We start from the raw sequence: 23863 nt of genomic DNA, 5'->3' as shown, positions 1-23863 counted from the left end.
GCCTGTCGAGTCGCCTCGCAGCCGCGAGCAGCGAGCGCCCGGCTCCAGTCCCAGCTCGGATCCGAGCCGCACGGAGCGCGGCCCCTCTGCAGCCCGGGGCCCGCGGGCGGCCGGCCCCGACTCTGAGGCCGGCGCGTTAGCGATCGCCCCTCCACCCCCGGAGGCCGAGACTCGAGACCGAGCGGAGGTGCCGAGCCGCCCGAGCCGGGCGCGGCGTCCGGGCGAGTCCGGGAGCCGGAGCGCGGCGGGCAGGGCGCCGGCCGGCAGCCCGGGGCCAGAGGGCAGAGTGCACCGCGGCCTGGCTCGGCCCAGGGCGCCGCCCCGCCGGAACCCAGCTCGCCGTCCGGGACGGCGGCCCCGCGTAGGGCGCGGATCCCCGGCGGCCGCGGGTCCCGAGCGCCGCGCGGCCGAGGGCGGGGGGGGGCGTGCCCCCCTGCCCGGCCCCGCCGCCCCTGCCCGGCTCGGCCCGCCGCGGCCCCCCGGGCATGTGAGCGGGAAGCCCGGGCTGCCGGCCGCGAGGAGCGCCCGGAGGAGGAGCGAGAGCGCGGAGCCCGAGCCCAGCGCCTGGCTGAGTAGTAAGTGCGCCCCTCCCTGCGCGCCCCGGGCGCGCCCCGCGCCCCGCGCCCCGGCCCTCCGAAGTTTGACACTCGCGTCCCCACGGCTCTGGGCGCACGCCGGCTCCCCGGCCGCCTACTTTCCCTCCTTGGCAAAGTTTTGCTACGAGGAGCCGACCCTCCGCGACCCCTCCCCGCGCCGGCAGCGGCGTGGAGCCCCCACCCGGGAGGCGTGAAGCGGGGCGGTCGCGTGGGGCCGCGGGCGCACCCCCCCACCGTGCCCGCTTCTCGCCTACCGGCCGGGCACCGGGTCTTGCCCACCGGCTGACCGCGCGCCCCGTGAGGGTTTCCCAGCGGGAAGCCCGAGGCGGGGTGTGCGCACCGGGCGTGGAGCCGGGCCGCCCGCCGATCGCTCGGGGCCCTGGGCGTGTGCGATGCCGGGGGGCGCGTCACGCACCCCTTCCCACCGCTCCTCCTGGTCGGTTCCTCCCGGCGGACCGGCCGGGCGCCGCCTCCTGTTTGTTTAGTGCGGGCGCCGCTCCGGTGTCCCCCACCCCCACCGCGGCCCGCTCCCCCCACCCCGACCCCTCCGCCCGCCCCGGGGTGTCGGCGGGGCGTCTTCGCACCCCTATTTCCTTGCAGAAGTAAATTGCGCCTAGGGCTAGGGAGACGCGGGTGTGTGTGTGGGGGTGGTCGCTCTTTTCCAGCGGCTCGCCATTGTTTTCCCACCCCGCGCGTTCCGCGTAAACACACACACACACAGGCGCACACGCACACACACACGTGTGCCTGTGTGTGTGTGTGTGTGTGCGTGCGTGTGCGCGCGCGCGCCCGCCGGCCGGGGCCGCTCGGGGTCCCCCGGCGCGCCTGCGGGGGTCGGGGCGAACGCCCGGCTGCGCGCTGGCTGTTCGGGCCGGAGGAGCCTCAGTACTTGAATGGGGGCCGGGGGAGCAGCAGCGTGGGGTTCTCCGGAGCCTCGGCCTGGGCGGGAAGTGGATTTTGAACTTCAGCCCTGGACCTTGCCGGGGCGGGGGGAGGGACCCCCGAGCACCCGAGCGGCGGCCCCCGCCCCCGGAGGGCCCGCGGCAGCTGCAAGGACTCCGGCGGCGCGGTTGGCAGCCGCCTCGGTGACCGGGGCTCGGAGGAAGCCGAGGAGTTTTCCTGGGACGTTTGCTTTAGCTCTGTGGGAATTTCCGGGCCGGGCGCCTGGGCGCTGGGGCTGGTGAAGACGGGGTTTGGCCAAGGACAGCTAGAGAAGATGCTGCTGCGGCCGGGGCGGGGTTTCACCGACCCTGTCCTCGGCTGGTCGCTTCAGCCAGTGCCGCTGTAGACTGGGATCTCGGCCCTTTGGGTCCTAAAGGGACCCAGCGGGGCACTGAGAGTTTGGGCAAGTTCCTTACATTTACTGATCATACCCTTCCTCCTCCCCATGGAAACGAGCGCATTTCTATGCACCCATCTTTAAAACTGGTATACAGTGACTGTTTGAAGGATGCTGGTTTGGAAGGCACCAATTTCTAGGAGGTTTGGGGGACATTCCCACCCCCAATTTTTTTGGACCTTGGCGATACAGATATAGCCAAATGGAGAAAAGAGAAGTGGAGCTCGATCTCTTAAGGATTCCCACCTTGGGGGCGGTTTAACCCCATCTTGAGTCTCAGTTTCCTGATCTGTAAAATGGGGTTAAATACAAGCAGTACCCACCTCATGGGGTGGTCTTGGTGAAAAGGCTTGGTTGATTAAGTGGAGTTCGAAGCAGTGTGTGGCGCCGAGTAAAGTGCCAGGTAAATGTTAGCTGTTCGCTTGCCCTGCGTGTAGGAAGTGGTGAGTGAATTCCACCCCTTACCACTTGGACCACACTGTCAGTTCTTTTGGCTGGCTAATTAGAGGTAAGAGACTCTTGGACCTGCCTGCCTGGGCTAACTTTGAACTGTAATTCTCTGATCACAGCATCCTGAGTAGAAAGGATTACAGGCATGAGCCACTGGTGCTTGATTGGTGGGACTTAGTCAATTTTAATAGTTCACGTCTGGGAGGGAGAGAGTTCACACTCCCTCCCAACCTTTCTTGATTCTTACTTCTCAGACTGAATATAACCTTTTTCTCCTTGTGTAATTCCATCTTCTCCAGTGTTGTTTTCTCTGCCTTCCTCCCTTCCTCCCTTTCGCAATTTTTGTATAAGACATTTTATTCACCTCTTCATTCTTAAAAATTAATCCTGGCCCCATGCTGTGTTCTATCTGTGGAAATTGGACCCCAGGAAGGAAGTGACTCCAAAGAGACCTCCCCTGGGCCTTCCCACCCAGGCTGCTGGCTCAGGATTGGATGGGCATTTGTGTCTCTGGGGCTGGAAGAGTTTCCAAGGCAGAGGAGCCCAGGTGTGGGGCTCTGGGGAAAGAGTCAGGTGGGATGGTCCAGGCTGCCCCTGGAGGAGCTGAGCTTCTTGGGGGCTGTCTGTATTTCCTGCTGTCGGTGCTCTCTTGGGGATCCGGACTGGCCCAGCTGCACTGCACTCTGGATAGAGGACTTGGATAAGCAAGAGCTCAAAGTGTCACCCCCAACTTTGTACTAGTAGTTGGAGGATTTTTCAGGAGTTTAGGTTAGAAGCAAGGTCTGGGTCTGGTTCTGATCTCTGCATAGCACAAGGGAGGCGGGAGTGGAGGCTGGAGGAGGGAAAGCTGATGGCTGCTGTCCAGCCCCTGCCTTGGGTCCTTCTCTGACCTTCTAACCCTCGCCAGCCGGGGGAGGATGGCCAGAGCGTTGTTGACACTCCCTTGGTGCTGGGAGATCCCAGTTTTCAATGATGAGAGTCAGCATCAAAGGCATCCAGCTTCATTCCTTTGTCAGAAGTTTCTTAAGGGAATGTGCCTATTACGTGCCAGGCTCTGTGTTGGGCAGTTAATGAAGGGGTGGAACAAGACAGGTAGCCTGCCCAGAAGGTAGCGTCTTCCTTCTGGGGACAGGTGAAGGGCCAGGACATCACCGTGACGGATGACAGAAGTGGTACTTGGGTGATGGGCTACCGTGGATGGGGGAGGGGGCTGGGAGGCCAACAAAGGCCCCCTAGGGAAGGGGAAAGCTGAGAGCTTAGGCCTAAGACAGAAAGAAGCAGCTGCTTACAGACTGGAGGACTGGGCCGAGGGGACCAGTAGGAGGAAACCTTTCCCTCAGGCTGGATGAAGCAAACTGCTTCCTGGCTGGAGGGGAGAGAGGCTGTTATGGAAGGAGGATGGGAGGGCAGCTGGTGGGGAGAGGCCCGATGGAGGCTCAGGAGAACTTTCCGTGTCTGGATGGTTTGATCAGGGTGCTGGAGAGCCAACAGTGAAAAGGTCTGATTTGTGTTTGTTTTTTTTTTCCCTCTTTTTAAAAGTCTTAACTGGCTTAGCTTTATTATCAGCACAAGGCTTAGGCTCTACCACTTGAGGCACACCTCCACTTCTGACATTTTGTTAACTAGAGATAGGAATCTCAAGACTCTGCTGCCCTGGACTGGCTTTGAACCTAGATCTTCAGATCTCAGCCTTTTGACTGTGAGTCATGGGTGCCCTGGTTTGTTTGTTTGTTTTCTTCCCTTTTCCTCCTAATTTCTCTCAACTTTATCTTCATGACACTAAATTCTTGCTAAAACCGGGGGAAAAAATCACTTGGTATATAATCATTGTTGGCCCAGGGAAGGAAAGTGGTGGCCAAGAGAGAAAAGATTGTTTCTCCGTTTTGTCCTTTCTGAATTGAGTATCCACATGTATGAATAGACTAGCCCAAAGCCCCCAAATGAGGCTGTGGCTCTTAAAGGTCTGAATTCAAGCCCTAAAACCACTGCTGTCCTTAAATAAATAAATAATAACAACAACCACAACCCCAAGTGTGCTTAACAAAGAATAGCTTATAAACTGGAAACTGTCTATAAGAAGAAAGGGAAAAAAAACAGGACGTAAAACTATATAGTGTAAGTATCAATTTAGTAAAGGTAGTGCATGTGTACACATGCCTGGCTAGCACACATTTATAGATGGAAAACTACCAGGGTGCATCAGTGTGTTCAGAGGTTAACTTGGGATCCTGGACATATGGATAAGTTTTTATTTTATTAAAAATCTTGGGGCTGGGAAAGTGGCTCAGGGGTAGAGTGCTTGCCTTGCAAGCATGAGGCCCTGGGTTCCATTCCTCAGCACCACTTAAGCAAAAAAGGCCGGAAGTGGGGATGAGGCTCCAGTGGTAGAGCACTAGCCTTGAGCTGAAGAGCTTAGGGACAGCGCCCAGGCCCCACGACCAGCCTCCCCCCCCCCCAAAAAAAAAATGTTGATTTTACTATATTTTATAGTGACTAGGAATTACATTTATAAATGGAAAAAAAAAAGGTGTATTAAGATACTAAGTAGCTTCTAGCTTGAAAGGGAGCAAGAGCTGGGTGCTGGCGGCTCATACCTGTAATCCTAGCTACTCAGGAGACAGATTTGAGGATGGAGGCCCAAAGGCAGCAGGAGCAGGAAAGTCTGTGAGACTTGTCTTCACTTAACTACTAACAAGCTGCCCTTGAGCAAAACAACAACCACAAAAACACGAAACAAAAACTAAGGAAGCCAGCCATGGGTGGCCAGGCCTGTAATCCTAGCTACTCAGAAGGCTGGGATCATGGTTCAAAGACAGCCCAGGCAGGAAAGTCAGTGAAACTCTTATCTCCAATAAATTACCAGAAAACCAGAAGTGGCGGTGTGGCTCAAGTAGTAGAGCGCTTGCCTTGAGCTGAAGAGCTGAGGGATAGAGCCCAGGCCCGGAGTTCAAGCCCCATTACCGACCAAAAAAAACCCCAAACCAACAAACCTCAAAAGCTTAGGATGAGCACCCAGGCCCTGAGCACATGCATGTGTGCGCGCCCCCCCCCCCCCCATACATGTAGGAATGCCGGTCAGTCCTTGAGAAGCTTTGGCTGCAACCACACTGGATGGCGAGGGCTTTGGGCAGGGCTGCTGCCAGGCAGGTGCTGGCCTGAGCTAGTTCTAGCCTTCCAGGGGACTCAAGTGTTCTTGTCCTTGAAGGGCTGACCCTTCAAGGTTTTCTTTTCTTTCTTTCTTTTTTTTTTTTTTTTGGGTCCGGTCATGGGGCCTGAACTCTGGGCCTGGGCGCTGTCCCTCAGCTCTTCAGCTCAAGGCTAGTGCTCTACCACTTGAGCCACAGCTCTACTTCCGGCTTTTTTTTCTTTTTGCTTATGTGGTGCTGAGGAATCGAACCCAGGGCCTCAGGCATGCAAGGCAAGTGCTCTACCACTGAGCCACCTTCCCAGCCCCCCGTTTAAGGTTTTCTACCTAGGTTTTCTCCTCTGGGCTGGAGATGGCCCTTCAAGGGCTATTTCTGCGCAAGTCTCCAGGAAGTGGACACCACCAGAAAAAGTGGACTCAAAGGCTGTTGTGCTCAGTGCCTCCTCCCCTAGCATACTTGGGGCGACACTGAGTGTTTGAAAAGGACTCTGTGCTGGGGGGAGGGCCGGCCCTGCACGCAGCAGATCGTGTTTTGAATGAGAGTTGTTTTTGTGCTTGGTGTTTGCTTAAGAGGGCTGGCTCCTGCCTGAACTCCCTGTGATCCTCACCCTTCCTAGAGCAGGGCTCTGTCGGCCAAGGTGGCTGTCCTCGTGCCTGTGTGACTACATTGGAACTCAGAACCAAGCCAGAAGGCATGCTCTGGATGCTAGTCCTGTTGACTGTCCCCTGTCCCCCTTTTCTTAGGACTTGGGAGCCCAGGGCTAGGAGATTTGCCACCAGGCCCACAAGGCCACCTTCGTCCTTCTCAAGCCTCTCTGGCCATTTCCTTTAAGATGCAAATGTGTTTCTTCACAATAGTAGTGAGGGTCTTTCCTCCTAAGAGCAGAGCTCCTGCCTGTTCTCTCCAGGGACCACCCCTGCTCTGTGGCTCCCATGTTGCAGAGACCCTCATGTGACAAACATCCCCCCCCCCCCCCCCCCCCCCGTCGTGAGTGATTTCTGCCCATTCTGCCTGTTCCCCGCTAGAACCTCGCAGCAGCCTCCCATCACCCTGCACGCTGCGTTCTTGGCTCTCTTGGCGCAGCAGTTGGTAGGAGGTCCTCCAGGAAGACTCCTGCTTCCATGCCTTGCTTCTTTGGGAAATTTCCTGGCCACTGAGGAAGAGTAGGGAAAACCTGCATGTCCCAGAGGTGGGACCTAGAGGCTGTTGAGGGGAGGAGGAGACAAAGGGGCCGGATTTCCTTGTCCTGGTCATCATGAGCGAACCAACAGGTCAGGCAGGGCCCCGCAGGCACTAAGTGAGGTCTGGCATCACCGCATCAAGTGTGCACTGGAGGCAAGCTGGGAGGGGAGCGATGTTGTACCCAGATGTTGAGGGTTGGGGAGGGGTGTGTATGGGGAGGGAAGAAGTAGAAACTGTTCCCAGACGCTACTACCTTGTTTTGTTGGTGATGGTGTTGAATTCAGAGTCTAGGCTCTCTGTCCCTGAGCTGTTTTGCCTAAGGCTAGCCCTCTGCTTGAGGCACAGCTCTACTTCTGGCTTTTTGGTGGTTGATTAGAGATAAGAGTCTCTTGGACTTTCCTGCCTGGGCTGGCTTCAAACCACAAACCTCAGCTCTCAGCCTCCTGAGCAGCTGGAATTACAAGTAGGAGACACCTGTAACTTGGCCTGCCACCTTCTTCTTTTTTTTTTTTTTTGGTTGGTCGTGGGGCTTGAACTAGGCTTGGGCGCTGTCCCTGCACTCTTCAAGGCCAGCACTCCACCAGTTGAGCCACAGCGCCACTTCCGATTTTCTAGTGGTTTATTGGAGATAAGTCTCACAGACTTTCCTGCCCGGGCTGGCTTTGAACCATCATCCTCAGTAGCTAGGATGACAGGCATGAGCCACCGGTGCCCGGTGCCCACCACCTTTTTCTAAATCACACTCCTTCCCCCGCGCCCCCCCTCCCCCTTTTGGTTCCTCTGGGAAGCTGTCAGGACCCAGGGATGGGTCCTTACCGGAGCAGCAAGCCAGACTCCTTCCCCCTCCCCAGCATGGCCTTAGCATTTAAATGACCTTGGCAGGAAGCCTCTTAAGCTGCCCTTGGGGTTGGGGACAGGATTGGGTATTAAGTGTTAAACTCCCCCCCCCCCATTGTCCCCCTGAGTCTTTTGGGGACACGTCCAAGGTAGGGTTTCAGTGGTTTGGCTTGAGGGGAGAGAGGGGCTGGGCTACCTCTCCTGGCACCCATCTGATGATGGCTTGGTCTGGAGCTCCCTGGGGGATCCTCCCCCAGAGACCAGCCTGTTTTCCCTCCCCCTCCTCACTGCCCCCCCATCCCGGCCTCCGGTGGCAGGCTGCAGAAAGGAATGTGCAGCCTGTGGAACGGGACTGGGTGAGACCAGGTTGCAGCCAGCCCCGCCCCCACCCCCTACCGAGCGGCAGGGAAGCCCCTCCCCCCAGGGCTGCACTCTGCTGGGCCACAGACAGGTGCCATTGGCCCAAGTGTGGCCACTGGAAAAAATGGACATTAGCACAGGAGGCTTTCCTGCCTGCCCTCCCAAGCCCCCAACCAGGCTAGGTGGCCAGTGATGATGAGGCTGGGCCTCTGGGGCCAGCAGCAGCAAGCAGCAGCAGCAGCAGCAGCAGCAGCAGCAGCACGACGGCAGCAACGGTGTTCCCAGCTCCAGCTGCTCCAGCGGCCCCTGGAGGGCAATGTCCTTTGTTGACTTCTTGTTAAAAATAGTGGCTCATATTTATTTTCCCATTTCTATGGTTTCTCAGAGCAATACATCAGTGTGTGCTACACTGTGATCAGAGGGAGAAGGACTTAAAACACTTAAGTAGGATTGCCAGAGTCAAACACAAAAGGAATCCATTTTTCCTTGGAAGACCAAGTGGGAATGGGGGGGTAGGAAAGTTAGGGGTATAACACCTTCCCCCCTTCATACCCCCCCCCCCCGCCACTAGGAAGAGGGTCTCTGCCTTGGGGCTGTGGCAGTGCCAGAGGGATCCCTGAGTAAGACTGGTCAGGGACTCCCAAGACACCCCAAAGGGCTAGACTAGGAGTAAGGGGGCCTCCTAGGGCAGGAGGGTTTCCAGACCCACCTCACCCCCAGCCCCGTGGAGCAGCCTGGGGTAGATCAGCGTGGCTGGAAGGCTTCTGTCCTGCACCTGCCCCTTGAGAGATGGGGCACTGTGGGGGGATGAGAGAATTCAAGGTTGTTAGGGAGGGGCTGGCTGTCGGCCAGTGGTCCCTGTTCTGTGGGGTGCTCAGCAGGTGGGTGAAGGGGGGTCTTGAGCAGGGACTGTGGAAAGCCTGCAAGGGTAGGCCTTTCCATCCCCTGGCCAGACGTCTTCTCTGGTCTGGGGCGTGATAGCATGTCAGTCCACCCTGGCCTCTGCCTCAAAGATGCAGCCTCGGGGAACGCCAGGGAGGCTGCCAGGACTAGAGTCGCATCAGGAAGGAAGAGATGAGTGACTGGCTGATGCAGGAGTGGCAGCTCCTCCAGAGCTCCTGGGGCCCCAGCAGATTGGGGGTTTGGATCCCATCTACGGGGTGGAGGAACATCACTCCCCCGGCTGGCTGCACACTCAAGAGGAGTGGGCAGGGTGAGCAATGGAGAGTCAAGCGGGGTTCCCCAGGCAGGGCTGGAGAAGTGGAAGGGGAAGCTCCCCCTGTTTGCTGTTGCACCTGCATGTAGCAGGTACCCTGGCCAGTGTCTCCCACCCCTTGGTGGAGGTTAGGAAATGGGGTCAGAGAATAAGGGAGTCTGTGTCCATTCTGGCCTCACCTAGAGGTAGGTCACAGCGGGCCTTTCTGTCTTTGGTACGTGTTAGAGACAGGGTGAAGTGGACCATGATCTGCCACAGAACCATTAACACTGTGTATACATTTCTAGGTGAATGAAGCTTGTGCAGTGCACAGTCTGGCATAACTGTACACACTCACTGGACCTATTGGAACTGGAAGCCTCAGGAGCCTGTGGTTTTCATGTCTTAAATTAAGTTTCCCTTCACTTTTATCAAGTTTTCCAGTCATCAAATCCATATTCCTCACCAGAATGGTGAGTGAGTGAGTTTGTTTGGCAGTTTAGAGAGGATCTGTAGAGTTCTGACCCAATCCAAGTGTAGAGATGACTCCTGATTCCCCAGTCAAGGCGGATTGGATTAGAGTACTCAGATGGGCGGGCCTCACGGAAAGGGGCAAATGGGAAGCGAAGGAGGGTTCTTCCTTTGTCCAATAGCCACCACTTTCAGGTCCTTTTCTGTTCCTCAATCCATGAGGGCTCTGTATCCTGTCTTCTCCTTCTAGGGACATCAGAACTCTCCTGTCCTTCAGGGTTCCTGCTCTTTGGGCTCTAGCTCTTTGGAGCTGTCGAGTCTGAAATCTAGTTTCATTGGCTGGTGACAAATAGGCTGGTAATTCCAGAAGCACATTAACCCTTTGCATTTTTAACCAGACACTGGGCCTTGACAACCTAAAGGTGATTTTAAAAGGGGAATGGGGCGGATATAGGAAGTATGGATACTTGGGCCTGGGAGGGTGTGTGTGGGGGGGCTGCTAGCTTAGCCTGGCATCTTACCACACTGCATAAGAACAGCACAGCCCTTTTCCAGCTTGAGGGAAGCTAGGGATACGATGATGATCAGCAAGAGACAAGTGCAGGGGCCTTGGGGAGCACAACCCATTTTAGGCAGGCAGGAGGAAGAGAAGATAGTAAAGCCTGGCCCTGACACATCTCCCAGGGACCCAGCTGCCTCTCCAAGAAAGATGGTTCTGTCTCTCACCTAGGACCCTGTTTACAGCATCATGACTGTAGCGTGAGTGGTGGGCGATTGCAGCCCAGGTGGCCAGGACTCCTGGCAGTGGGAGACCTTGCCCAGCTAGGAGCTGCTGTCAGCACGGGGTGTGTTCTGCTGTATGCAGATATGATTGGTCTTTGGTGAGGGGTTGCTGCCTGTGGTTCCAGGGGGGCTGTAAGGGACAAGAATGCAGAGTCTCCCAGGCAGGGAGGCGTAGGTAGAGTGGGGGTGCGGGGTGCACAATTACTTGGGATCAGTGGAAAAATTAGCCAGGCTGGTACAAAATGCCTTCCTGCTTCTCCCCTCTCCCATCCCTCCCTACTCTCCTGAAACTTAACAACTGTGTCAACAGCAGGATGATTGTGTTTGGCCTCAGCCTCTGGGGCTGCCAGGATCAGGCAGGTGCTGGCAGGGGCCCGCAGAGCTCCACGCTGGGTACAAGCTGCCTGGCCTGCTTGAGCGGCAGGATAAACAAGGTCGCACACAGGCTCACACAGGGGAGGGTGGCCTTGGCTAAGCAGGCAGGCTGGAGGGGAGAACAGGTGTCTCAGGAGCTACACAGACACAAAGGACCTCTTTCTTGTCTCTACCTCTCCAGCCTTGAGGCAGCCCCCTCTTCCCTTAGGCCCCACCCAGGACCTAGTGACCTGGTCAGTGGGGTGCTGTCTTGCTGATTGCTGATTCCTTCTGTGTGTGTGTGTGTGTGTGTGTGTGTGTGTGTGTGTGTGTGAGGGGGGGGGGATCTGAGGGACCTACCTTTACATAAATTCCCCCCTCCCCCCTTAAACATTCCAAGGGTCTTAGTTTCCCCGCTGGGAAGATACCAAGATCATTCATCCCTCTAGGACATCCAAGGCCAAAGTGGCTGGTAAGAGTACCTGGCGCTCTGGGGAAGGACAGGGTGCCGAGGTTCAGGAGCCAGGACCTAGGCATTCCACATGGATTCCCAAGGATTCCACATGGGACTTGGGGCTGGAGGTAGATGGAGTAGGGTGACACCTTCCTCCCTCTTGATGGTTTACATAACAAACCTTCACTGTGCCAGCCATTGTACTAGCAACCCGGGAGCCATGGGGATGATAGAATGCTAGCATGGACAGGCATCCTCGGTAGCTAGACTGGGAGAAATTGTGCAAGTTTGGTGGGTCTCGGTATGCTCATCTATGAGATGGGGGTGATCACAGTAGGGCCTTCCTCAGCCGGGGCTGTATAAGCTAGGTATGCCCTTTACCATCTCAGTCTCAGAGAGAGGGTTAGGGACTGGAATGTAGCCAGAGGCTGGGAAGTAGTGGATAAGGAAACAGCTAATTCAATCTAGTTCTGTGCTGGAGGGCCCCGCTCTTTATCTATGGGATGCCTCAGGTAAATAACCCACCTCTCTAGGGTGCCTGTGGAGATGGGGGCACACGGAGCTGGGTTTTGAGTGAGGTGTAGGAGCTGGGTTTTGAGTGAGGTGTAGCGTTTGCTGCTCAGGAATGCAGGAAGGAGCGCGGTCTTGTGAGGGAGAGGGCTGTTGGGGTGGCCTGGCTCATGTCGCATGCAGGCCCCAGCCTGCCGGCAGTTCGCAGGGAGAGGTGCTGGTGTGGGTCAACAGTATCTTGGTCCCTCCTTCCTCCCTACTTCACTATGGTGTAAATAATTCTACCTCATGCACTCTGGAACATTCTTCAGTTTGCAGAGAGAAGGGATAGTTTAGTGAAAAGAACGTAGGGCATTAGTCAGAAAGTTCTAGATTTGAACTTTCTAGATTCCGAGTCTTGGTACCAGAGGGCTTATCTAATTTCTTTGAGCTGTATCTTCCTTACATGCAAGACCCGGCAATGGTCTTCCCCAGTGCCAGAGGTTTGTGCAGAGTAAAAAAAAAAGTGGCCGGGAGCTGGTGGCTCACGCCTGTAATCCTAGCTACCCAGAAGGCTGAGATCTGAGGGTCGCGGTTCAAAGCCAACCCGGGCAGGAAAGTCTGTGAAACTTTTTTTTTTTTGCCAGTCATGGTGCCTGAACTCTGGGCCTGGGTGCTGTCCCTGAGCTCTTCAGCTCAAGGCTAGCACTCTACCACTTGAGCCACAGTGCCACTTCCAGCCTTTTCTGCTTATGTGGTGCTGAGGAATCGAACCCAGGGCCTTATGCATGCAAGGCAAGCACTCTACCACTGAGCTACCTTCCCAGCCCCTGTGAAACTCTTATCTCCAATAAACCACCAGAAAACCAGAAGTGGTGCTGTGGCTCAAGTGGTAGAGCCTTGAGCTGAAGAGCTCAGGGACAGTGCCCAGGCCCAGAGTTCAAGCCCCACGACCGACAAAAAAAAAAGTGAATGTCAGCTTCGGGAGGTATAGTGGCCTGTTTGGGCCTCTGTCTGTGTCTGTCATAAAGAGACAGCGGAATGTGTCTTTCCTTCCATGCTTTTCCAGAGGTGATGATGGCCCATGGCCTGGACCTTCTTGCCTTCTAGCCTCTTCCCCACCCCCATATTGGGGAAGGGATCAGCCCTTGGGTGCAAGGCCCTCCCCTGAGGCTTTCTTACCTGTGTTTCTGTGTGCCAGCCAGGCAGTGGGCACCCTGCTTCCACCCCTACTGAGGAGAAGCCTCCCCCCACCTCCCACTGCCAATGGTTGTGCTGGTGCTCAAATGGACTGCTTGGGCTGTGAGTGTCCCAGGAAATGGAGGCCCATATTCCCCTTCACCACCCAGGATGGGTACAATGGTGCCATTGCTTAGCCTCTTCTAACCCGGGAGGACCATTCTGCCCTTTCCTGAACGGAAGGAGAATGTGGGACCTCTGTGGAAGTCAGTGCACGAGTATGGTGATGTCCTCGGCCAGCTTGGGGTCCCTGCATCTGAGCTGCGCCAGCTCCTCTCAGCGTGCGGCCCTGAGGCAGCCTTTGGAGGCAGCCACACAGATCCTTCCAAGCCTCGGAAGTGTACACCTGGCAGGCCGAGAACACCCAGCCCTCCCGTTTATTGCAGATGAGGGAGTCCAGGTTCAGATGGGTGGACTTGCCTGGTGGGAAGGGGCACACCTGGGGATCTGTAGGGGTGGGGCTGGGCAGCCCTGGCATGTCTGACCCTGTGAGTGACTGCCCACACTGACATCTTGGTGTAGAGGCCCCTGACCTTATGCCTTGGCAGCCTGCCATTAGTTTTGAAGGACTGGTATTGGAGAAGAGCTCGGAGAGTAGCATCTAGGACTGTCTGGGGCTCCTTGAGCTTCCTGAGGGCTGTGTTCTTCTGAGACCAGATCTGGGAGGGAGATGGCCTAGCAGGCCCTTGCTTCTCCCCCTGGCCTCTCTTGTATATATAATTTTATTGTTATTATTAAGGCCTTGTGCAGAGGGGCTACCATTCCATAAGTCAGGTAATGAGTACATTTCTTTTTTTTAATTTTTATTTTTTATTGTGAAAATACTGTACAGAGGGGTTACAATTACATGGGCAAGATAATGAGTACATTTCTTTTCCTTTTTTTTTTTTGGGGGGGGTCCGGTCGTGGGGCCTGAACTCTGGGCCTGGGCACTGTCCCTCAGCTCTTCAGCTCAAGGCTAGCGCTCTACCACTTGAGCCACAGCTCCACTTCCGGCTTTTTTCTTTTTGCTTATGTGGTGCTGAGGAATCGAACCCAGGGCCTCAGGCATGCAAGGCAAGCACTCTACCACTGAGCCACCTTCCTAGCCCTAATGAGTACCTTTCTTATCAAGCATTATAGCCTCCTCCTTTGTTTCCCCTTCCCATCCCTTCCCATCCTCCCCCGCCCCCCCACCCAATCCTCCCCGTCCCCCTACATTTCTTTTTTAGATGTTATCACTCCTACTTTTACTTCCCCCCCATTTCTCCCTCCCCTCCCTGCCCACAAGTTTGCACAGTTGATTTTCCACATACTGTGCTCTGAATGATGGCATTTATTCACCCTTGCACCCTCCCTTTCTGCGTACCATCTCGAAAGACAAAAAGAAAACAGAACAGTCCCAAAGCAGAAATAAACACCATCACCACTACCAACCACCACCACCACCACGGGCTGTGATGGAGCAGAACCTCATGTTTCCTTTTCCATTTTCTAAGATCAAGTGTTTATTATCTTGTAAGCCATTGTACCAAGGGAGTCGCCGTTCAACAGATCAGTTTATAAATGTTCTCTCCTTCCCTGCAGTCCTGCTTCTCTGGTGGCCACAGGTGAACTGAGGTCAAGGACGTTGCTGGGAGATGGGGCTGGGGAAACCACGCTGGGGTCACCTGTGGCCAGGTGGCCAGATGGCCCTGGAGATACTCTGGAAACTGCGAGAGAGGGGGGGCGAGCTGGGACACTCGGATTGTTCTCGGGGCCTTGTGCATATTTACATGCAATTTGTGTATCGCTGATAAATACACGGAACACACTTCGATAATCTCTCCCCAGGCACATTCAGATGTGTCTGTTGCTGCTTTTTCCAACTTAGCTGCTTCTGCCCTTTTGTTCTTGTCTGTGTCTTCACTCCTGTCTCTTCCCCCACCCCACTTACAGAGACCTGGTAACTGGAAACAGAGTCGGCTTTGTCCCTGTCATCTGTCAGGGCTTCTTGGAGTTGGATAGTGTGCAGGGCTGGACCAGTGTCTGATGATCCTTAGGGGAAACACACAGGCCCAGCCTCCCCCACCAGTGCTGCCGCTGCCTAGGGAGCTTAATGCCTTTATCTTCTTGGACTAAGTAGGTACTCAGTAAATGTGAAGATAAAGCAAAGTTAAGAGACCGGAGGAGGGGCTGGGAATGTGGCTTAGTGGTAGAGTACTTACTTGCCTAATATGCATGAAGCCCTAACTAGGTTCGATTCCTCAGTACCACATACACAGAGAAAAAGCTGGAAGAAGAGCTCCAGCTTTGACCGAAAAGAAGTTCAGGGGACAGCATCTAGGCCCTGAGTTCAAGCCTCAGAACTGGCAAAAAAGAGAGAGAGAGAGACAGAGACAGACAGGAGTCTCAGCCACATTCACACAAGCTCCTTGCAGCCTGGCTTGTACCTAGGAAAGGAGGTTGGTATGGGGTGCTTGGGGTCCTGGGGGTGGAGGCACCGCTTTCCCCATAGTGACTGGCCTGTCGGGAACCCTTGGGTTTTGGTCCTAGTACTGAGAGTGAGCAGAGCAGAAAGGAAGAGGCCTGCTGTTTTGTTTTTCAGATTGAGTGTTATTAGCAATTTATTGCATCCGGGTCTCCAGCCAAGCACATTCTGTTCTGCAGTGTTGGGGGAAGACACTTGGGGGTCAGAACAAGAGGCTGGACAGGAAGGAGGAACAGATCAACAGTCGTGTGATTGATGATGGTGTCTTGGCCTGTGTAGAGGATGGTTTTAACATGGGACCCGTTAGGACCCAGCGTGTATGGGGAGGCGTCTTCTGGAGGGGTAGCACCCCCCTCCCCAAGGGCCATGGGGCTGGACAGCGGGGTTGGGGGCCTCCTCCATATCACGTCCACTTGGCTCTGGACTTCAGCTTTCTGGCTGTGAAGTGGGGTCTGGGCTGTGATGCCAAACAGAACCGTAGAGTTTCTTGAGCCCTTCTGGGAAGACCCCCTGGAAGAGAAAAAGCAGGGGAGAGAGAACCCCGGAAGAAGAGCAGGCAAGATGGCCACCCTGTGGAAAGAATGGCCCACAAGCAAAACAACCCCCTTTTGCAAATGTGCTGAGCTGGTGGAATTTTGCTTGGTGGCTGTGAGATCCGGCAGTCGATAGAGCTCTGCGGGCACCTGCGCTGTGTGCGCACTGTTGTCGTGTGGGGGGTCCCAGAGGAGAATGGAGAAGGCAGAGCTCACACCTGTGGGACCCCTTCCTCTGAGCTGGCCCCCAGGCTTCCCAGAGCCCATCATTAATTCCCACTCCTGGAGGCGAGTACCCCACCTCCATCTACCCCTCACGTAAGTCGGCCTGGTTATTCCTTCATGTCCTCTCTTCTCCCAGTTCTTCGCTTTGCCTCCAAGTAGTTACTGTGTTCTTGCTTCAGGAGACCAGCCTTCCCCAGAGGGTCACAGTGCCAAGGGCAGACGGTCAGCTGGTGGTACCTGACCAGGGCTGCCTTATGGCTGGGCCTCTAGCCGATGCATCGGCCGCTGTGGGGCGAGTGGACCATCATGTAACGGATTCATCTCAAGCTTGGGGCTCTTGGTCAAGGGCAAGTGTCAGATAGGCAGCTGTGGTAGACTCTGAGGGACAGTGTGCATGGATGGGGTGGTCACAAAAAGGGACTGCTAGGCTAGGCCAGGCTGTGAGAGCCTGGGCCTGCTTTCCAGCTGTGAGGTTGAAACATCTTACAGTCTCCCTGTGGTGTCACCCTGAGGCCGGTTCTCTGTGCTCTGGGTTGACACCCCTCTCCTTGGCTCAGGGATCAACAGGGCTCTTGTCAGGATCTCATCTGGGGATGGACCCTGAGGTTTGGTCAGGGACTGGGGCTTCATTTGCACCCTGTGTCTTCTGTTGAGGTGAGCATTGGTAGGATACCTTTGGGCCAGAAGCCGTAAGGAACTTGGGAAACCAAGTCCCCAGCCCAAAGGCAGAGGGGGAGGTAGCTCTGTGGGGCTGGAAGGGGTCCTGGTAGCCAAGGCTGCAGTTAGGCCGAGCCCACCCGGCACAGCGAGAACCTTGGACACAGGCCACAGAGCCGGGACTTGGTGGACAATAGGGAAGCAGAGGGTGTTTCCGAGGACTTACAGAATGGGTGGCTCATTCATTCAGGCCAAAGCGGACTGTCATTGTCCTGGGAAAAATTCGAACAGTACCCAGTTCTTTTCCTTGCCATTCAAAGGCGTCTGTAATGCCTTCACATCTTGCCCAGCCTCCCGGTAACTAAGCGGATTTTTTTTTTTTCCTGCCCTGCCAAAGCTAGTGTGGGCCAAGGCTGGCAGCCCTGAGCGATGGGCTGCTTTGTGCTTGCCTTCCCTGACCCACGCTGACCGTGGCTTTGGTCCTGCGGGCCCAGCAAGTGAGTGTGGCAACCTTGCCTGAGAATTTCCTGGTGAATGGGCAAACCAGTGACATTGTTTGGATTTGAACTCTAGATGTCCTTTTAAAAAATGTAGTAGTTTGACACAGCTGATCAAATGGACAGATGAGAGCCCCGACCTTCCTCCAAGCTTCATTGTGTGCCAGACTTGTCCTTGTCCTGGGGAAGTCCTGGTGTGTGTATGTGTGTGTGTAAACATACATACCAGTAGTGGGGCTTGAACTCAGGGCTTTGTACTATCCCTTAGCCTTTGTGTTCAAGGCTGGTGCTCTACTACTTGAGTCACAGCTCTACTTCCAGCTTTTGGGTGGTTAACTGGAGATAAGAGTCTCATGGACTTTCCTGCCAGACTGGCTTTACTACAATCCTTCTGAATAGCTAGGATTACAGTCTGGGCCACTGGCACTGGGCCGTAGGACCTGGGCTCTGCTTCTGAGCAGAGTGGATTTCTGATAAATCCCAGAATTGTTTTTTTCTTTTTTGGTTGGTCGTGGGGCTTGAACTCTGGGCCTACGTGCTGTCCCTGCGCTCTTCAGCTCAAGGAGAGCGCTCTACCACTTGAGCCACGGCACCACTTCTGGTTTTCTAGTGGTTTATTAGAGATAAGAGTCTCAGGGACTTTCCTGCCTGGGCTGGCTTTGAACCGTGATCCTCAGATCTCAGCCTCCTGAGTAGCTAGGATTACAGGCGTGAGCCACTGGTGCCCGGCCCAGAATTTTCTTAAAGCTATGTTTTTCCACTGCAAAGTGGGAATTCTGGTCTCACATGGGTAAAATGATTCAGTGAAGTAAGTGATGTGCTCAGTCTGGGACCACTGTGGGGCTTGTCCTGAGTGGGGCTGCCCCCACTCCCTGGGGACTGCTGGGATGCGGGGGGGAGGAGAAGCATCTCATGAGGATGTAGGAGGGACAGACCTTCTCATCTAGGACAACTCCCTCAGCTTCTGCTATAAGTTTCCATTGGTTGGGACAAAGAGATGTAGCATTTGCCCTTGGCGAAGTTACTTAGCCTCTGCCTCAGTTCCCTTGATGTCAGGCTACTGCCAAGAGTGCCTACATGCTGGGACGAATACATAAAAAGGTTTCCAGGAGAAGCATCTAGGACAGTGTCCTCCAGCAGGGATCCTGCTGGTGCATGATTCTGTGGTTACTATGTTAGAAATCACTTTATGCAGTGAAACCAGGGCTCACGGCCTTTAATCCTAGCTACTTAAGAGGTAGAGAAAGGAGGATCGCAGTTCGAAGCTAGCCCAAGTAGAAAACGCCATGGGACTCTTAATCTGTAATGAACCAGCAAAAAAGCCAGAAGTGGAGCTGTGGCTCCAGTAGTTGAACGGTTGCCCTGAGTGGAAAAAGCTAAGGGACAGCATCCAGGTCCCAAGTTCAAGTCCTAGTACTAGTATACACAAAACAGCAACCTGGGTGAGAGCGGCAGTTCTAGGCAGGTGCCCCGCATCCTGGAGCCTGGCTTTGTGTAGCGGAGCTGGGCTGAGGTAAGGACCCAGCCCTGCCAGTTCCACAGAGCAGCCCAGAGAACGGAAGAAACGATCATGTGGTAGCTGCTTAGACAGGGCGTTGCCAGGTGTGACAGAAATGACAGGGTGGCTCGGAGCCCCGAGCACACAGCCTTTTCTGTCTCCCCTTAAACTAAGGCGGTCAGTGTTCACCAAGTAGAACCGATTTGATTCGTTCAACCCTGGAATTCACAGAGTCGCTTGCCTGGAGGCTGAAAACTTTCACTGGTACAAAAGCCTATTGCCGAGCGATGAATTTTAATAATTCCTAGTAAACAGGCTTGAACTAACCTTTGGACCCCAGGTGCTGGCTGGTGTCTGCCTCTGGCGGGCTCCAGAGAAAGCGGCTAGGGGTGGGGCTGCCTCCCCTCCCAGCCTTGCTGGGGACCGCCCTCCGGAGCCAGGGACAGGCCTGGCCCGCAGCCTGTCCCTGGTCATGTGCAGCCATTCAGGCAGAGTTCATTGGGACTCAGGTGGGTGCAGGAAGTGGCACCTGTGGCCGTGGTTATATTTTTCATTATTTATTTATTTTTGTCGGTCATGGGGCTGGAGCTCTGGGCCTGGGCACTGTCCCTCAGCGCTTCAGCTCAAGGCTAGCGCTCTACCACTGGAGCCACAGCACCACTTCCGGTTTTCTGAGTGGTATATTGGAGATAAGAGGCTCACGGAGTTTCCTGCCTGGGCTAGCTTTGAACCATGATCCTCAGATCTCAACCTCTTGAGTAGGTAGGATTACAGGCGTGAGCCACCGACACCCAGTCCATGCTGTGGTTTTAGACTAGGAACTCCAGACTCAAGGTTGGAGGATCCTACCTGTGACATTGAGACAGGTGCACTGAGATAGTCTCTTAGCCTGTGATCACACCGTGGATGGTGGCTGCTGTCACTGGCTGGCTCCTGAGGCCCAGCCACTGTGGCCTCACCCCAGGCAGCCCCGGGATGGGATTTGCGCTTAGCAGCACTTGTATTTCCTCAACCTTAAAGGCCTGGAGTCCTCTCACCTACAGTTTTATCTCAGGTAGAAGAAATGATTCACTCCCTGTGCAAATGGGAAAAACCTCACAGACCTTCTGAGGCTGGGTGAGTGCCCCAGGCCCTCAGTGAGCAAAATGTATCTAAAGCTCCTATGTGCGGCTTTACTTACTGCCTGTCACACGGGGCAAGTGCTTTGGCGGTTAGAAAACACCTGTGCTTAGCCCTCCCCCCCAGTGTCATCTCCACGATTTTTTTCTTTATTCTTTATTTTGCTGGGAGTTGTTTTGTGTGGGTCCTAGGGCTTGGACTCTGGGCCTCAAGCTCTTGCCTGGTTCTTGCTGGTGCTCTGCCACTGGAGTCATATTTCTACTTCTGCTTTTTGATGCTTAGTTTGGAGATGAGTTTCCTGGAAGCCGGGCACTGGTGGCTCACACCTGTAATCCTAGCTATTCTGGAGGCTAAGATCTAAGGATTGCAGTTCAAAATCAGCCTGGGCAGAATAGTCACCATGAGACTCTGATGTCCAGTTAATTACTCAAAAAACTGGAAGTGGCACTATGGCTTAACATTGTAGAACATTAGTCTTGAGTAAAAGGGCTCAGGGCCAGCACCCAGGCCCTGAGTTCAGGACCCACAACAACAATAACAACAGTTTCTCCAATTTGCCTGAGCTGACTTCAAACCTCCATCCTCACATATCAGCCTCCTGGGGAGCTAGGATTACAGGCATGAGCCATTGGCTCCAGGGATGCATTTTTATTCCCGTTTTACAGAAGGAAAGGATGAAGCTTCCGATTCTTGACCACAATCATACCCAGAATTTGAGGTACATACTTAGACCTTTTGCTTTTTCTACCACACCCAGAACTCTCCTCCAGGCTCTTCCAAACCTTTCTGTCATTTTGTTTCCCGTCCGTACAGCCACATCCATTAGGATGGATGTTCTTGAGCTGGGAGGAAGAGGGTTAAATTCTTCTTAAGCACAGAGCTGGTTTTGAGCTTGGGCGCCTCTGTTGACCCCATGGCCGACCCCTTCCCCTGGGTCAGGTCTGCAGGCGGGCAGGGTTGTGGAGGGAAGGGCTTGGGAGGGCTGATTCATCCCTCTCCATCATCAGACAAAGATGAACAAAGACTCTAGTAGCTTTTCAGCCACCACAGGGAAGTCCCTAGGGTCCCTCGGGGTGGCGGGCCATCGGTGGCAATGCTGGCATTCCTAAAATGATGGCCCAGCGCAGAGGAAACCCACCGATGTGTTCTTGGTCAAATGCGAATTGGGTTGATTTTTACCAGTAAAGTACCAAGTGGGAAGTCAGAGACTAGAAACATCCAATGATCGTTAGGGCTGGTAGGACTTTGGGGCCAGCCTGTCAAGTAGTGTGGGAGGGAAAGGCTGCTGGGATGGCCCCCTGATCTCAAGTGGGTCATTCCCTGCAGACTGGGAACGCTCATCCCATCCATCCCCCTCCTCTCTCTCCCCACTGGACCCTGGGGTGCTAGAGACAGAGTTGTCTTCCCCAGTGAGAAAGGGTCCAGGGCAGCCAAGCCCCCCACGACTACCCTGCTCAGGAGCCCTAAATACATCTTGTCTCTGGGTTGCAGGTGGAAGCCTTGAACTGTTCCTAGAAGCAGTTGGGGGGTGGGGTGGGGGGAAGACCTAGCTGGCAGGGCTGGTCTGGCACTGTCTGCCTCTGGTCGCTTCTAGACACTTCAATTAGTGATGTTAATTATGGCCTTGTGAGCAGGGCTCTCCAAGAGAAGCCCTGCTGCCTCACCCCATCCCCAGCCCTGGGTGGCCGCCAGTCTGTGAGGCTGTTTACGCTCTGCTTCAGCCTCTATGCAAACTGTAGGTGCCATGAAGGTGAACCTCCGCGGGGTTTGTATTTTTTTTTATATTTTTATAAGAGTGGTTACAGGGCTGGGAAGGTGGCTCAGTGGTAGAGTGCTTGCCTCGCATGCATGAGGCCCTGGGTTCGATTCCTCAGCACCACATAAGCAGAAAAGGTTGGAAGTGGCACTGTGGCTCAAGTGGTAGAGCGCTAGCCTTGAACTGAAGAGCTGAGGGACAGCGCCCAGGCCCAGAGTCCGGGCCCTAGGACTGACCAAAAAAAAAAAAAAAAAAAGTGGTTAAAATATACATGGCGTTACCACATTAGGAAGTGGAGGGCTGTGTGGCTCAAGTGGTAGAGTGGCAGCCCTAGAGTAAAAAGAGCAAACTCCAGTACTGGCTCATACACACAAAAATGACCACTTTAAGCCTGGCACTGGGGGATTGCGCCTGTCATCCTCGCTACTCAGGAGGCTGAGGTCTCAGAATCCTGGTTCAAAGCCAGCCTGGGTAGCAAGGGTTCATGAGACTCTTGTTTTGTTTTGTTGGGTCCGGTCGTGGGGCTTAAACGCTGGGCCTGGGCGCTGTCCCTCAGCTCTTCAGCTCAAGGCTAGCGCTCTACCACTTGAGCCACAGCGCCACTTCCAGCTTTTTTTTCCTGCTTATGTGGTGTTGAGGAATTGAACCTAGGGCCTCGAGCTTTGCAGGCAAGTGCTCTACCACTGGGCCACCTTCCCAGCCTCATGAGACTCTTATTTCCAATTAAGCACTAAAAAAGCTGAGAGTAGCACTGTGGCTCAAGTGGTAGAGCACTAGTATTGAGCAAAAAAGCTCAGGGAGAGTACCCAGGCCCCGAGTTCAAACCTCAGGACCAGCACCAAGAAGAAACCTCAGAAGACATTTTAATCATTTTTATATATATATATATATATATATATATATGTATTATATATTTACTGTTGTGATACCGTGGATTCAACTCAGGGCCTTGTACTCTTGCCTGGCCTTTTCTGTTAAGGCTGGGGCTCTACCACTTGAGCCACAGTGCCACTTCCAGCTTTTGGGTGTTTAATTGGAGATAAGACTCTCGTGGACTTTCTTGCCTGGCTTCGAACTGTAATCCTCGGACCTCAGCCTCCAGAGTTGCTAGGATTACAGGCGTGAGCCATGGGTGTCTGGCTCATTTTAGTAATTTTAAAGCGCACTTCTAGGATATCAAGTACCGTCCATCTACAGAGCTCCGTCCTCCCCGACCCCTCACCTCCGCTCCAGTAAGTCTTATTTTCTCTCCTTTTCTTATGACTTTTATTCTTCTCAGTACTCCAAAGAAGTAGAATCATACGGTAGTTGGCCTCGTGGCCTGGCATGTTTCACAGTATCTGTGTGTCCACATGCCTGTCCTCCTTAACACTATGGGTCCGTTGTATGTGTGAAGCAGCTTTTGCTATGCATTTGTCTGTGGTGGACCCTTGGGTGATCCTGAGTTGGATCCTGAGTTGTTGGGACGAGCTGTGAGCCACAGCGCTTTAAGACCTGCTTTCGGTTTTAGTCTTGTGGGTGAATCCAGAAGCGGCCTCGCTGCTGCTGTGGCAATTCTCTGTTGAGGATTTATAATGGTATGAAGTACAGTCTCACTGGTTCACCCTCCAGGCCTGTGAGCTGAAATCTATGATCTGCCTCCCTGCAGGACCAGCAGGCAGGCCTCGGGCCCCAGCTCCCTGTCCGGGCCCTGGCCTCCATCCTCCATCCTCCATCCTTTTCTGTCTTGTCCCCAGCCCAAGGTGAGGTGCTCTGAGTGTCAGTCCTGCGTTCCCACCTGACAGAGACCAGCAGAGGTGTTGAGAGTGGGTGACTGGGGGAAGGGGAGGGAATCATTTCAGTCATAGGGTACCCTGGGTAAATCAGTGCGGGTGATAAGCACCCATTAAAAATGGGCGCTGGTGGCTCACGTCTGTCATCCTAGTTACTCAGGAGGCTGAGATCTGAGGATCACAGTTCAAAGCTAACCTGGGCAGGAAGAGTCTATATGTCCAATTAACCACCAAAAAGCCAGAAGTGGCTCAAATGGTAGGGTCCAGCCTTGAGCACAAAAGCTAAAGGACAGTCGGTGTCCAGGCTTTGAGTTCAAGCCCCGGTACCAGAGCGGGTGGGGCAGGGGTGGGAGTGGGAAAAACCTTATCAGTCTCTAGGTTCCACAGCTTATTGGCTGTGACCTTGGCTGGCGGCCTGGCCTCCTTAGGCCCATGTCCTCATCAGTAAAATGAGAGGTAATG

At 54.5% G+C, this 23863-nt stretch overlaps 1 protein-coding gene across 6 annotated transcripts in view; it reads left to right on the top strand.

The window, feature by feature from the left end:
* The first annotated feature begins 415 nt into the window (after positions 1-415).
* Sox13 (SRY-box transcription factor 13) overlaps positions 416-23863 on the top strand; it is a 51398-nt gene continuing 27950 nt past the window's right edge. For 5 of the 6 annotated variants that reach the window (XM_042681759.1, XM_042681758.1, XM_042681757.1 and 2 more), the window contains exon 1: positions 496-575. The gene's annotated coding sequence lies outside the window, so the exon portion shown is untranslated. Of the gene's footprint in view, positions 576-23863 lie in introns of all 6 variants that reach the window. The other variant, XM_042681760.1, reaches the window with a different exon arrangement.

This window comes from Dipodomys spectabilis, unplaced genomic scaffold, assembly GCF_019054845.1.
Source record: "Dipodomys spectabilis isolate Male_0828 unplaced genomic scaffold, ASM1905484v1 ptg000069l, whole genome shotgun sequence".
In the NCBI taxonomy this organism is placed as follows: domain Eukaryota; kingdom Metazoa; phylum Chordata; class Mammalia; order Rodentia; family Heteromyidae; genus Dipodomys; species Dipodomys spectabilis.
This window is presented reverse-complemented; position numbering and strand designations above follow the sequence as displayed.